The sequence below is a fragment of the Amblyomma americanum genome, chromosome 9 (assembly GCF_052857255.1).
Source record: "Amblyomma americanum isolate KBUSLIRL-KWMA chromosome 9, ASM5285725v1, whole genome shotgun sequence".
NCBI classification, from domain to species: domain Eukaryota; kingdom Metazoa; phylum Arthropoda; class Arachnida; order Ixodida; family Ixodidae; genus Amblyomma; species Amblyomma americanum.
In genome coordinates, this window is record NC_135505.1 from 125,161,617 (window position 1) to 125,171,298 (window position 9,682).

Below are 9,682 nucleotides of genomic sequence, written 5' to 3' on the forward strand. Positions count from 1 at the left end.
GCCGCCTTTGCATTAAAGTTTTCATTTGCAAGGTATGGTATGCGCTGGTAGCTTCAAAATATTTTTTTTCTCGTGCTTATCTCTCTCAAGAATGCTTGAAGTGGATGATTATTATCAGTGGGGATGGTCTTTGTTACGTTTACCAGAAAGGCTGCAATATTATTCCACACGTCAGACGTATGGATGTCTTCGGCGTGACTTTCTAGGTCAACTCTTACGTAGAGTAGCTTCAGGAACGCAGTACGTTCTATGTTTGCAAATGATATATTTTTCTATCGTTATGGCTACGCCTTTGAAGTATATCTGTTTTCAGTCCGTGTCAACTCCAGCAAAACCTTGCAGGCTGCATGAAATTTTGCTTCATTTCCGAATTAAGAAGTTCAATTTAAAATATTTCTTGGAACGTTTTAAAATAATACTTTTCCAGACCGACTGATTCAAATAAAAATTAACTGAACATATTTAAGATAAGTACTTGAAAGAAGTGTATACTCCTAGCATGCTATAGAGCCACGCACGATGCTTGAATAATTTTCTTGGTTTAAGTAAGAAAGCTGACCCAAAAATAAAACAGACAAAAAAGGATAATTTCTGTACCATCTCCAAGCGATTTCTTAATTTTCTAAAGGCAGCCAGCGCGAAAGGCGCAGACGGATTCAGATACAACACAGGACAAGCGCTAACTGACAAGTCAGGGTCCAATCATAGGAACTGAAACAATATAAGGAAAGCGCGGGCAATTAATCATACAAGCAAACAAAAGCCAAACGCACATTTTGCTGCATGGACGTAGTAGTGTCGACGTTGCATGTTTTTTTTTTTTTCAAGTGATGTTTATTGCCTCAAGGTATAGCGGTTATGAAAGGAGAGGTGAGTAAGATGCTTAAATAAATGAAAAAAGATGGGCTGATCTAATAAAATGAAGAAGAGAACGATGATACGGACCCTGTGTCCAGGCAATATGGGAATCCGTATTGTCCGGTGAGAGACCCACCGCCGCCAGGTGCCGAATTTTCGTCGGCTTCAGCGCCGGGCAGTCCCACAACAGGTGGTGGATATCCGCCTTACAGTCTCTGTTCATGCAGACTGGACACCCGGGGCGGGGATATAAACCTTTGAAATGCGGACACTTGCGTGTCACAGCTGGACTTAGGGCAACCCCGACCTGTATATTCCGAAGCGCAACCTCCTATGCACGGGTAAGATCACGGGGCATGGTTACTGCACACGGAGGGATTAGAGAGATTAGACGCGGTATATTTGTTCTACTCTATTCCTTAAAGTGACACAACGAGTGCCGCTTCAAAATCTATTACATTTGAGACGACAAAGGACAGTGTATAAGGATTTTGCGACATATGCGTAGCCACCTTCCTTGAGGTGCTGTCATTTTACGTGGTGGCCACATTCATTCAATGGGAAGGTAAACTGTACACCCAAAAAGCGGGTGTGTGCATTGGTTCTATGGTGGCGCTGGGGCTACGTGATAATTTTATTGTTATTGTAGTCCGCGGCATTAAAAAAATTGGTCTGGGATCATAATGCATTTTTCGATAGGTCGATGATTTTTGTTGTTTGTGGACTAAACTAACTTTTATTTATTTATTTATTTATTTATTTATTTATTTATTTATTTATTTATTTATTATCTCAGACCCCGGATATGGGGCATTACATGAGGGATGGGCATGACAGACTACAAGATGATGGCTAGAATCTTTTTCTTGAATTTGGTGGGGTTGGTAAGGTGTATGACTTCCGGCGGCAGATCGTTCCAGTCCCGAGATAATTTGACAAAAAAAGATCAGAAATGAGATGCAGTTCTTGCAGGGGGAGGGTACACTGTCTTGCTGTGGTGAATGCGGCTGGACAGACGATGTGCTGCTGACACAATCGATGCTCCTAAAGATGAATGATAAAACTTATGGAACAAGCATAATCGAGATATTTTTCCTCTTGTTTCAAGACTAGACAAAGAGGCTCTAGTTTTTAGAGAAGACACACTAGTATAATATGAATAATCACAGTAAATAAAGCGGATAACGCAATTTTGTATTTTTTCGAGCGTTAGTGAGAGGTTTGACTGATCAGGGTCCCATACTCCTGAAGCGAATTTTAACTTAGGTCGGACGAAAGTTTGGTAAGCTGATAATTTGATGGAAGGGGTAACAAAACGAAGATTTTGACGTAGGAAGCCAAGAGTGCGGTTAGCGTCATTAGAGATGTTTGTATATATGTGAAGACCATGTTAGGGTATGAGTTAGAGTAATGCCTAAATACTTACAGGTAAGAACGGAACACACTTCAGAACCAAAAAGAACATATTTAGAGGGAATGTGGGATTGCCTGCGATGGAAAGAAATCATACATGTTTTATCAATATTAAGGAACATTAACAAATGCTTGCACCAAGTTTCAATTCGGGTCAAATCTTGTTCAAGGGTGTCGGCGTCAGTGCTTCTAGAAATCGGGCGGTAAATTACGCAATCATATGCACATAGCCGGATGTTAGAGGTAATGTCGGAAGGAAGATCGTTAACGTACATGAGAAAAAGCAAAGGTCCGAGCACTGTGCCTTGAGGAACACCTGGAGTAACCGGCGAACGAGGGGACGACGATTTGTTAGCGTAGATGAATTGCTCTCTGTTAGTCAAAAAAAATTTGAAGCCAGTTCATCACTAAATGATTAAGGTTTAGACGCGAGAGTTTTAGTAGTATACTTTTGTGCGGTACTTAATTGAAGGCTTTTCCAAAGTCAAGGAACAGCGCGTCGAGAGGAATATTTAAGTCAAGATGCGAACTAAGGTCATTGATGAAAAGGGCTAGTTGTGAATCCCAGGAAAGTCCTTTTAAGAAACCATATTGGTTAGGCTGAAAAAAGTTGACTGAGACTAGGAATTTAATGACATGAGAATAAATAACATGCTCCATTAGTTTTGAGCAAATGCTTGCGAGGAAAATAGGGCCATAGTTTTTACAAGAAAAATATGAACCTTCTTTTGGGACTGGGACAATCTTGCCTATTTTCCAGTCTTGTGGCAGCACACCTGATGTTAGAGACTGTTGAAAAAGGTGGCATAAGTTGACGCTAACATTGTTATTAGTATTTTTAAGACATCAGAGTTTAAGCCAACAATACCAGGTGAAGATGACACTTTCAATGATTCGATTAGTTTGATATTTCCACTAGTATCCAACAGAATGTCTGGCATAACAGGGTGATCAAAGAAAGGGAAGTATGGTAATTCGCCTTCAGGTTCTCTAGTAAAAACTGAGCAAAAAAAAGAAAGAGTTTAGAGTACTACAGACTTCATAATCCGGTATGAGAATGTTACCATCATTGTGTAATGTTAGAGGTTTGGGGCGTGTAGGATTAATAGTTTTCCAAAACTTGTTAGGATTGGTGCGTAGCATATACGGTAACACTGAGAAAAAAAAGGAACGCTTGGTTTGACTTGCTAAAGATTGGAATATTTTTTCTGCAGACTGATACCTTTTCCTCGCGCAAGCGCTATTTAGGTGTTTGGCGGTTCGAAAAAGTCTTTTCTTTTTGTTGTTGAGACGCTTCAATTCGTTATTAAACCACGGTGACTGATTTTTCGGTGATGGTGATAGTAGGGATGTGCTTATCAATCAGTTGGTGCATTTTGTGTTTGAATAGAGACCAGTTAGTTTCAATAGACCGCCTTGAGAAGTCAAGGACCAGCCTCACCCAAAAGTCGGACAGTTCTGCGTTCATGGCTGTGTAGTTCCCTTTGTCATATAAGGATAGTGGTTTTTGTTTTGGTTTTCAGGCATAGCAGTTTGTAGGAAAATGTGTTTAGTACAAGGGAGTGGTCACTAAGCCTTGGTAAATGAAGTGGCGGTGAAATGTTATCTGGGTGGGAAGTGAAAACAAGATCAAGAATATTAGAAGAAAGATCAGTTTGCCTGGTAGGATTAGATACGAGCTGAGACAAGCCAAAGGTTAGACACGTGTTAACAAAGTCACTTTCGATGTTATCTTTAGATGTAATGGCAGGGAGGTCGGACCGGGTAATAACAGGAAAATTAAAGTCACCATAAAGAGGAATGGGAGTGTACTGATGTGACGTAGTTATGACGCGGAGTGCTTCGTGGAAGTGAGCCACAAAGGAATCTGTTAGATCAGGTATTCGATAGCAAACGCTTCATGAATGGCGTGCCTTTGAAACATCTACATCAGAAATTTCTGTTGGCACGTATGAAAGACTTGCGAAACCTATAATAAACTGCGCATCTCCAACCAAAAATTTTAATTTTAACCCAACGTTTCGAAGCCGACTCGGCTCCTTCATTAGGGGTGTCTGAGGGCAGTAGCTAGCGTCTTTTAAGTACGAAGGGGAGGAGGGGGTCAAAGGAACGACAGCTGTGATGCGAAAGGCGCGAGGGAGGGGGTTTAGGCTGTTAGTCACGTATTGTTACTGCAGGGAGGCGGTCAATGGCGACTTTTTTTCGTTGAATTGAAGAGCGAAGTCCCTGGGCATATACTGTGGGCAGGTTTCCTTTTCTGCTGTTGATATTGTTCGGGGTGGTTTGGATATGCCACGATTCCCGAAGGAGCCTCTTGTGGTATTTTGTTTCGGTTCCGAGGATGCGGGTTTCTTCGAAGTTGATTCTATGGTCGGAGTCCTCGGAATGTTCGGCTACTGTATTGCGCTCTCTTGCAAATTTGCGCACGTCGTTTTTATGTTGCCGAATTCTTTCGTTGAAATTTTTGGTTTTGCCGATGTAGCTTGCCTCGCACTCGACGCAAGGAATTTTGTAGACATTGCCTTGGGCTCTTTATCCCCGCGGCCGGTCTTTGGGAGCAGGTAAGCAAAGCGCAACAGTGTTTGTGGGCTTGTGCGCAACCTGGAGACCCGCTTTTTTCAAGATTCTGGCGATGGTTTCGATGACACATCCGACATAAGGTAAAGTGACGTATTTTGGGGGTGTCGTTGGTGTAGGTGCGTCGATTTCTTGGCGAATGGTGTGTTTTTGACGTCGAATGGTTTTTTGAATAAAGTCTTTTCGGTAGCCGTTCATGATGAGTTCTATGAATATCGTGCGTTGTTCTTTTTTTCTGTAAAGTTCTGTGCTGCATTGTGTCTCAACTCTTCTAAACAGCGTCTTCACCACTGATGCTTTATGGACTGCCGGGTGGTTCGAAGAGAAGGCAAAGATGATTTCAAACCCTCGGTTTGAAATCATCCTTTCCTTTCTCCGGGGGCAGAAAAAAATTGTTTCCTCTCAAATTTCAGTACGTCCTGATGAAGGTCATTAAAGTTTAGTGAATTGATGGTGATTTACTATTAGTTTTGAAAGACTTCCAGCATTGGCCTGAAGCAGTACTACCCAGATAGAACAAAATCGGAATATGCAGCGCTTTAACTTGTACATAAATGATATTACGTGCATTAGTAGCAACGCAGAATACGTAACATATGCAGACGACACGACAATATTTTTTCGCAGTCGTTCCTATCATTCTCTTCAATCCGAAATTAACAACACTCTGGGAAAACTGACCACCTGGAGCGAAATAAACTCTTTACAGATTAATGCTAATAAAAAAAAATCAATTATTTTCACTACCAGACAAGCAGCCAGCGCTCCAGAGATGACGTTCACTTTAGGCGACGCAGATGTAGAAATCGTAGATTCTGTCAAATGTCTTGGTGTCCACTTTCACAAAAATATGTCCTGGGACACGCACGTTGACCACGTTACCACGCAGATAGCAAAAGCTGCTGGGGTCATAACTAAATATAAATCGTACTAACCGACGGCCGTTAAATTACACATTTACAATTCACTTTTCCTTTCACATGTTAAGTACTTTCTCTTAGTGTGGGGTAAAACAACACTTGGTAATTTAAATCGCATACATGTCCTACAGAAAAGAGCGATCCGCAGCATAGCAAATGTTCATTATCGTGAACATACATCCGAACTTTTCACTAAATTCGACATTCTTTCCATCCATCATATGTACTCCTGCAAAGCGATATAAGCATGAGTCGCTTGAAATTCTCCGTACGCTTGCTAACTTGACCCCTCAAACACGACACTACAATACACGCACTAATCTAATTTGGAAAATTCCTTACTCACGCTTAAGACTATCTGAACAAATGCTCCGTCATGCCCTACCGACACTACTAAACCACCTTCATTGTCAAGGAATTAACGTAACCACCATTACCAACAATGTGCTTAAGTCCTTTGTAACGAGACAGTGAGCGTGTATGAAATTGTTTTATGTATTTTAGAAATTCTCTTGTAGAATTGGTGTGCTACCGTGGCTGCCTTCCTTGTACATACTGACCTTTATTTGTGGCTCAAAAATGAGTATATTATTTTTGTATCGCATATTATGCGTACTGACTTTTAAACTTACTAATGCATAAAGATGTATTGTTTCTTAATCTTCCACTGTATATGCCTTGTAAATAGGGGGCTCGAAGCTCGTCAAGTGGAAACTTCCACTTTTTCTTCGAGCCCTCCTCGTCCTCCGCTAATCTTTTTGTGAGGAAGAAATAAAATTATTGATTGATTGATTGATTGATTGATTGATTGATTGATTGATTGATTGATTGATTGATTGACAGGGCTGCCATAAATGTGCGTCGGGCAGTTAGGCGTATGACAAGACTTAAATATTCATTGCAAATGCTTGCCTTACGGTACCGGTATCCCTATATCTTTGCCAAAGAGCAGTGAAGCACAAATTTTATTTTTAATCAGAATCACTACAATGAAGAATTCTCTGCTTGTAGAAGAGTGTCTAACAGACCGCAGAAAACGTAATTTTGTGATCGTTAGTCTCGACCTCCACATACATTAGCGCTGCTGTTCGCAGCAATAAAATTATGCGCTCTAAGCGACATCAAACAAAAAGCTGAGTGGAGGAGCTGGGTATCGATCCCAGTACCGCTCGCATGCTAAGCGAGCGCTCTACCATCTGAGCTACACCCCCGACGGGAGCAGTTCTGTGAAATGTCCTTCACAAGAGACTCCGTGCACCGAGCCGTAAACTCAAAAAACGCTACAGTTGTAGTGCAATCTGGAACCGGGTGCCACTATAGTCCGGTGCCGATTGTAATGAGTTTACAGGGCTCAACGCTTCCCCATTAGTTTTCCCTCTTGCCGGCTTCAACATTGGCCTTAGCGGTGCACTTGCGATTCTGAGTCACCTTAATTCTGTTTTGCATCCAACACCGTTCCTCATAACCGCAGTGCGATTCTCTTTGAGTCCACCAGATCCACATGAATTGTGCACTTACTACGATATTTAAAATGACCCGCCATTTGTGGATTGTGTGCACAGATATTGACCAAGAGGATTACGACTCAAATCCGCCTTCGCCGGGACCGTTTTGATGGAGGCGAATTCGGTAACGCGCCGGAGCGCTATGCGAATTCACTTAACGATTAAGAATACGTCGTGGTATAATTTATTCCGAAGCTTTCCACTTCTGCGTCCCGAATTGCCCATTTCTCGGGGCGTGCTAAAACTCACAATTTAAAACTCTACAATGTTCAAAGCTAATTCACAGGAAGCAAATTAAAAAGAGGCAGCACAACAGACAAAATCTCATCATGGAAACAACCGTATTCCTAAACAAACTTGCTGCTGTGATGACCTGCATGTACAGAATGGCACATTTAGTTTCATCGAACTTATATGAGCAACTCATCTTATCCTGCTGTTTTACTTCAGAGAATGAGAACAAAGAAGTGGTTTTGTAGCTACGAATGCAGGGTATGCATACCTTGAAAACAATAACTGGTTCATGCAAATGCAGTAGTACTTCGGCAAGATGGAAGAAATAAAATAAATGTTTCAAGCTCGTGAAAGAAGTAGAAACGACCGAAAAAAATAAATGGAGTGTTTTCTTTTCAAGTTCTCGGGTAATATTTTGTGGAAAGCATTGAAGTCAGCTCACAAACGATCTACCATTGACGCTTACCACGCCATATTTATTGACATAACGAGCGTCTGAATCATTAGAGCGTGTAAATCAAAGATGTCATTAGCACGAAGTTTCAGAGCAGAGGCAAATAACCAATATTTTAATGCGGCCATTTTCTCCAGTAGTAAGGTAAGGAAATATATTAGTTCCACTTACGACAAAAAAAAAAGCCTCCGTCGAGCCGGATTCGAACCAGCGACCTATGGATGTCCGCATTAGGTAACCTCTACAGTCCACCGCTCTACCAACTGAGCTATCGACGGAACAGGGAAACCTGGCAAGCCGGCTTGAGTGGACTCTGGCGATACGCGTTTTGACCTACTTTACTGTAGAGCGAACGTGTCTCACACCTCTCCTTTGTAAACTGGTTCAGCTGCGTCGTGCCACTCTCCGACGCGAGCGAATTCATGGGGGGTGATTTCCCTTTCCAATCGCTACGACAACCGTCGATGCGTTCTACTCCTGACCTTCTCCTCTGAACATTTTCGAGGGCGCCGCTGAAAGTTCGAAACAGAAAGTTCGAAATGTATTTGAATGTCGTAAACTTTCCGCCGCCCTAAGTGCATTCATGCTCAGAGCATATGTTCCAACGCCTTGTCAGCGGGAATAATTTATATATCCGGGACAGTATTCCTTCTTGATGCCCCAATGTTTCCAGGAGAATTACCGTTTGTTGTATTAGTTTTTAGAATTTTTTTTAAATAGACAGTTTATATATAGGTAACAAAATATAATGCATCATCTGGCACTGTTCCGAAAAAGCGTTTGGATGATTTGCGTGGCTCCAGAGGATCTTCGGCATTCCTCGAGAAAAGTGTATCCTGCCATGCGACTGCAATAAAGGTACATTTACTTCTGCTGCTATATAATCAATATAATCATAATCCCATCGTTCCCCTCCTAAAGAGCTCTGAAAAAGTCCGGCGTTAGAATGAACGAGCCTCGATCTCGTCGTCAAGGTAATCTAAGAAGAGTCGTGCTGATTTCGACACGCTTTAGAACGCTTTTCAGTGGTTGTTTTCCTTCTGACAGAGAAAAAATCTGGGCTGCTCCAAACCGTTTCCACTACAAATTCCACCACGCTAGTGCGCTGCGCCCACACCAGCCCGTCGAGCAGTGGGGCGACAACGAAGGAGCTCTTATTAGAAACGTCTTATTGGAAAGCAGATGACACATTAGATTTAGTTACCAACGAAGCCATCCGTTTGAGCATTTCATACAAGCCGATTTGACAAATAGCGACTGTTTCGGAAACTTGTGGCATATAAAAAAAAATTCTCTTCAGTGTGTCTAAAACTGCTCGCACCGTCATTGCGTTCAAATAAATTGGCTGAGCCTCGATAAACTTATATGAACCGAAATTCTTCAGCATTTAAGTAGATTTCGAACTATGAGAAGTGCCTTTCATATTCTTCGAAAAAAGGAACGCGAGGAGTACACGTTACTAGATGTTGCTATAACGATAGAAAGTAAAAGTCACCCGGCGCTAATTCGCTCAAGTACGCGAGAGGCACCGCGTAGCTGAACCAGTTTTGAGGGAGCGGTTTCAGAAACCCCGATACACCGCAGAGCAGGTCAGAACACGTGTCGCCAGCGTCCACTCAGGCCGGCTTTTTGCAGTCGCCCGTCCCGTCGATAGCTCAGTTGGTAGAGCGGTGGACTGTAGAGGTTACATAACGCTGACATCCATAGGTCGCTGGTTCGAA

The 9,682-nt window shown here is 42.2% G+C and overlaps 3 non-coding genes across 3 annotated transcripts in view; 1 reads left to right on the forward strand and 2 right to left on the reverse strand.

Annotated features, from left to right (window-relative positions):
• Nucleotides 1–6,906: 6,906 nt before the first annotated feature.
• On the reverse strand, nucleotides 6,907–6,979 carry TRNAA-AGC (transfer RNA alanine (anticodon AGC)). The gene has a single exon. It is a non-coding gene; the product is annotated as a tRNA-Ala (tRNA).
• Nucleotides 6,980–8,148: 1,169 nt separating this feature from the next.
• Nucleotides 8,149–8,239, reverse strand: TRNAY-GUA (transfer RNA tyrosine (anticodon GUA)). The gene is given in 2 exon segments: nucleotides 8,149–8,184; nucleotides 8,203–8,239. It is a non-coding gene; the product is annotated as a tRNA-Tyr (tRNA).
• Nucleotides 8,240–9,605: 1,366 nt separating this feature from the next.
• Nucleotides 9,606–9,682, forward strand: part of TRNAY-GUA (transfer RNA tyrosine (anticodon GUA)) — a 91-nt gene continuing 14 nt past the window's right edge. Inside the window, 2 exon segments of the tRNA in view lie at nucleotides 9,606–9,642; nucleotides 9,661–9,682. The exon segment at nucleotides 9,661–9,682 is cut by the window's right edge and continues 14 nt beyond it. This is a non-coding gene — a tRNA (tRNA-Tyr).